This window comes from Cervus canadensis, chromosome 5, assembly GCF_019320065.1.
Source record: "Cervus canadensis isolate Bull #8, Minnesota chromosome 5, ASM1932006v1, whole genome shotgun sequence".
Classification (NCBI taxonomy): Eukaryota; Metazoa; Chordata; class Mammalia; order Artiodactyla; family Cervidae; genus Cervus; species Cervus canadensis.
The window spans coordinates 54,920,821-54,926,782 of NC_057390.1; the positions used below are offsets into that span (position 1 = coordinate 54,920,821).

General features: G+C 34.1%; 1 non-coding gene across 1 annotated transcript; it reads left to right on the plus strand.

Annotated features, from left to right (window-relative positions):
- Positions 1-1,858: 1,858 nt before the first annotated feature.
- On the plus strand, positions 1,859-2,018 carry LOC122442811. Its single transcript, XR_006269793.1, has one exon. It is a non-coding gene; the product is annotated as a U1 spliceosomal RNA (small nuclear RNA).
- The last annotated feature ends 3,944 nt before the right edge of the window (positions 2,019-5,962 follow it).

Genomic DNA, 5,962 nt, shown 5'->3' on the forward strand with positions numbered 1-5,962 from the left:
GGGATTGAGCCCATGTCTCATGCACTAGCAGGTGAATTCTTTACCACTGAGCCACCAGGGAAGCCCACTGGCATAATGCTGTTCAATAATTTTAGTGAGAGAAATTTGATTACATTTATTTTGTAATTTGAAAATATTGATTAGATGCTTTGTGATGCAATAGCTCCTATGTGTGGTTTTAAGTTAAATTAATTTCTCTATGTGACTTTATTATCTGTCATTACTGAAAATGATAGCCCATAAAGGGCTATAGATCTAAATGAAAATAAGACTTCAGTGGTACTACTGTCAACTACAAATTGGTACTTCCCATCTTCCTCTACAAGAATTAATTCATGTGCTGTGGCAGTTACTGACCTTCAATACCGCCTGAAAGGAGTTCAGGGTGGAGAGGAGAAATGAAGCAGTCTGTGCTCAGGGGGAAACTGGCAGGACAGGATTTCAGATAGATATTTTCAGGAGCTAATTTTATGAGCTCAGTTCTTATACCTCTTATATCTCATAATATCTAAAAGCACTAAAATTCTTTATGGTGACAACTGCTTCTCGTGACTAGCAGAAACCTTCTAGAAAAATACGTGCTTGATTGCATGTATTCCTCCTTCATGAAAATCACATATATGCTGGCCTTCTCCCCTGCCTCTTCGGAGCAGTTTCTCAGAGCTAACTGAGGTGCTGTCTCCTGGGCTGCAGTCCTCATTTTGCCCTAAATAAAGCTGAATTCTCAACTCTAACTTTGTGCTTTTTTTTTTTTTTTAATAAGTTGATACTACTTCATACATTTATTTTATATTCTTTTCTACTTATAATGCAAAATTTTATTTAAAAATTTGTTTGGAAAATTTCTGTGATGATGAGAAAGAAGCTTTTAGTGATATAAATAAATAAAGAGAGAAATGGAATAGATCTCTGTTTCTTCAGCTGCAAAGATCATAATCAATCTGATTTCAGTATTGACCTGCTTGTGATGTCCATGTGTAGAGTAACCACTTGGATTGCTGGAAAAGGGTGTTTGCTATGACTAGCATATTCTCCTGACAAAACAATTAGCCCTTTCCCCATTTCATTTTGTACTCCAAGGTAAAACTTGCCTATTATTCTGGATATCTCTTGACTTCCTACTTTTGCATTCCAGTCTCCTATAATGAAAAGGATATCTTTTTTTTTTTTTCTTTTTTTGGTATTGTACATCTTCATAGAATCAGTCAACTTCATCTTTTTCAGAATCAGTGGTTGGGACATAGACTTGGATTACTGTGATGTTGAATGATTTGTCTTGGAAATGAACGGAGATCATTTTTAAGGTTGCACCCAAGTACCGTGTTATGGCTCTTTTGTTGACTATGAGGGCTGCTCCAATTCTTCAAAGGGAGTGTTGCCCACAGTAGTAGATATAATGGTCACCTGTTTGTAAAGCCTCCTTGGCCAATCATTTTCCTTTTTGCATTTCTTTTTCTTTGTGAACTAAAATGAACTAAAATTTATTTTTCTTGGTGAATTAAAATGGACAGATATGGGCCAGTTTAATTCAGATGACCATCTTTGGAAAGGACCGTGATACTGGGAAAGATTGAAAGCACAAGAAGAAGGAAACAGAGGATAAGATGGTTAGATAGCGTCATCTACTCAGTAGACATGAATTTTAGAAAACTCTGGGGTATAGTGGAGGACAGAGAAGCCTGGCATGCTGCAGTCCATGGCATCTCAAAGAGTCAGACATGACTTAGTGCCAAACAACAAGAACAATAATGAGGCTGGGTAGAACTCATGTCAGGAGTAGAAATGTCAGTCTGGTCTTTTCCCCTCCGTTCTCTGTTACTTGTAAGATCAATACCCTCATCAGTCAATATTGACTTTGATACTTGCTGGCAGGGGAGATATCATCAAGAAGGTGGTATTCTCTTGGTGAGACTTATCCCTTGCACTACAGAATTGCTAACCTCTACAATTTTAACAAACATGGTAAACACAACTGCATTTCTTCTGTTAGCAGGAGACTGTGTTTGCACTTTCACTCAGTAATGAGAAAAGTCTGAAAGACACCCCTCAGTTTTGTAACATTTGGTCTTAAAAAATAGTTGACATAATCTGTAAATTCTTTTGATCATGCATACATTCCTCTATGAGTCTCATTATTAAACCCCTTTAGTGGCAAGAGACTTCCATTCAGCACATTTTCCCCTTGTATTCCTTCCCTAATTGGAGTTCTCCTGATGCTTGTGGTTGGCAGGGTCACAATCCTCTGTCAAATATTAAGATCTTCATTTTCCAACTTTTTAAACATGAAGTAAATATATAATTTAAAATTATCTTTAGAAACTTCAGTGGTTTATCCTGCATACCTCCTCTAGTGAGTACACACACTCTATTTCTAGAAAAATGATTTAGAATGTGAGTAGTCCAGGTAGGAAAGGTAATCTAAGATGCGGCCTTTTGGCAGTAGAAAGAAGATATTTACATGTGTGTGTGGAAATAATTAATTGAGAATAAGATGGAGATCTAGACTTATTAAATAAAACTTCAACAATATTTCTGAAGATTGTTAAATATAGCTAGCTCTTTGAGTGCTTACTCTGTTGCAGGCAATCTCTATACATATCTGTTAATTCACTTAAGCCTCATATTTAAGGTACATGTAATTCATTTGGGCCTCCCATGTGACTTTAGTGGTGATGAATCCACCTGCCAATGCAGGAGACGCAAGAGATGCAGGTTTGATCCCTGAGTCAGGAAGATCCCCCGGGGAAAGGAATGGCTACCCACTCCAGCATTCTTGCCTAGAAAATTCCATGCCCACAGGAGCATGGCAGGCTACAGCCCTAGGATCACATAGAGTCAGGCACAACTGAGCGACTGAACACACACACCCGCACATCTAACTCATTTAACTGTCCATACAACTAAGTCGAGGAGGAATACTACAGATTAGATATCATCTCTGGACAGGGTATTGAGAAAATGACTTGAATCTGTGGCCTGGGTTCAGAGTTTCTCTGGGTAACATCACATTTGGCTGCCTCTAGAACATTCACGGAGTGATAGAAAGCAATCAGAGTGAACTAGACTAAATTTGAACAGTTTTTTTTCTCTTTTTGAAGAAGTGAAAAAAAAAACTGATAAAAATATTTTAAAAGACAAAAAAAAGTTTAATGGTGACTTTTTATGAAAGAAAAGTCAATGACTGGGGAATGGAAGGAGTGAGAATTTAATTCATTCATTACCTTCTGTGGAGTTTGATATGTTTAACTGAATATCTATATTTCTTGAGTTTTAAGAAAATAAATTTTGGAGAAAAAATAAAATTAACCTCTAATGAAACATTTCCTATAAATCCCTTCTTATCTAGCATAGTTTTGGAGGTGCTAAGTAAAAAAGTAACTCATTCGAGCAACAAAAGTAACTGTTTAGGAAAATACTTCTTAGTTTTTATTTATGTAATAGCTTGTGTCCAAGCACTAAAACAGGCATGAAAAATTAGAATTGATAGTTTACTGACATAACTAAATAAAAATAATTTATTTTTCTCTAAATAACTATTTTCCCTATGTGTCCATAATAATTACTTACAAATTATGAAGGAAAATTCTCATTCACAATAGCCAAAAAAGTCAAAGGGGGAACAATTATGAATATATTCAGTAAATTTGTGTAAATATTTGACAAACTGAAGAAAGCTTGACTCAGCTAGGGTCATAAAACAAACTGAAAATATGGAGAACCAGACATGTAGATCTTTTTTTTCTTTGTTTGTTTTCTTTTCATTAAAAAAAAATATAATTGAGATAGAGCAGTGTATAAATTTAAGGTATATAGCATGATGATTTGACTTTATGCATCATACTATAATTACAAAATAAGTTTAATTAGAAAAGTTTTTGATACTATTGAAATTAGTTAGCCTACACATTTAGCACAATTTATTTTTCATTTATCTTCTTGCTATTTTCTGCTTTTCCATTGTTTCTTATTGTGTGTTTTTTTACATTTATTAACAGAATCAGTATATATTCAATTGTTTCTTGTAAACAGTTTTGCCATTTTTATTGCAAGAACAATTGACAGACAGATGGCTTAGAAAGATATTTTTTTCACTGGATATTTTTCAAGACAACTAAATGTAGGATTATACTTGACTATATAATACACAATGATACTTAGTGTCATTCCAAATTCTTAAGACTTTATTTTTTGGAAGGAAAAAAAAAACAAGCAGTGATCTGACAAACTAGCTAAAGAATCCTTGATATTTTATAAATAAAACAATTAGGAAAAGGATACCCCTAGTAATTTTTAAAAAACATACATACAAAAGTTCCATTATCACTTGAAATATGCTGCTTATTTTATAAACAGATATTAGAGATACAGTTACATTGTCATTTATAATTTACAAAGCATCAAGCTGAATTGATTGGACAGAGCCCAAAATGGGAATAAGTGGTAGGTAGAACACTAAATGGTTACAAAACTATATCTGAAAAGAATAAGATTTTCAGGTAAACCAGCAACTGTGTCAAGCGCAGTTTATAACGGAGTACAAGCTGTGTTTAAACATGTATCAAAAGAGACTATGACCACAGAACTCTCAAATTATACTCCAGTTGATCCCAGGCACATTACTTTACTGTACCTGCCAGAGAAATCTCTGCTATGTTAGCATCCTTTCAGGTTAAAGGGCTTAGTAACTACTTCTGGTTGTTAATTGGCTTAAATTCTATCGTTCTGGGGACCAATAATTAATTCAAAATATGCTCACCCCTCTTCTGTTAAAGGTCTGTGCTCCCTAAGGAGCAGTGCTCATCTTAGAAGCTTTCTCTGTAACAGCATTTCAAGTGTGAGCAGGGCAATTATGTTCCGAAACACATTCCTGTTCCTTTATTTATCCTTCACTGCTATGCAAAATCTTCAGGATGGCAGTGGGAAGAAACCCCAAGAATATCTTGATTTTGCAAAATGATAGAATATTCATGTTGCAGAGGGAGTTTGAGGATATAGTTTAAATCTCTCATTTTAAATTAGAAGTCTCTGCAGTGTTTATTTGATATACCTTAGGCGATAGAGGTGATTAGTAACAGATTTCCCATAATGACTGAGTCACCAGATTTTGATTAACATTACTAGTAACATCCCCAGCAAATAAATTCCCTTTTGATTCCATTGTTAGATTTACGATTCTTGCAGTTTCTTTTCTCCTTCCCCATGTTATGTGGGGATCTTTTTTTTTTTCCTTAGGACAGCAGATCTTACAATGTGGTGCCATTTCAGGAGCCCTATCAAGTCAAAACTACTTTCTCAATAATAATAAGATGTTTTTTCACTCTTCCTTTTATGAGTATAGAGGGAGTTATCCAGAAGCTGCATAGTGTGAAATATTGAATGATGATCAGTGCCGAAGCAGATAGAAGAAACCAGAAACCTCACATCAAAGAAATTTACAAAAATGGAAAACAACATTGTTTCCATATATACATTGTTTTCAACAGTAATAAAACAATTATTGTTTTAGAAGATATTGGCTTTTAATTTTTTTTACTAAAATAGCTTCTTTTTTTAAGCATATGATGATTATAGTGTTATTTTAAAATAAAGTTCTAAGTAGATATTTTAAACATCTGTTTTCATCCTTATGTGTTAAGTATCAGTGTATATACATATAAACAAAATCTCCTTGGGATTCTGAATAAGTTTAAGAATATTAAAGTGTCATCAGATTAAAAAGCTTGAGAATAACTGCCATTGGTGGTTATTTCCTTTTACTCTGGGGATAAGGGAAAAACATAGGGAAATGTGTCCTAATCATAGAAGAAAAATAGTAACGAATTAACAAAAAAAAAACCACTTACTAATGAAACTTTTAATATCTGTCTCACTACAGTTAAGATTATGTGTGTGTGAAGAGAATCACCTTGTATTATTTTTCACTAGTATATCTCCAGTAGTGCACAGTATTTATTTTCAGCAA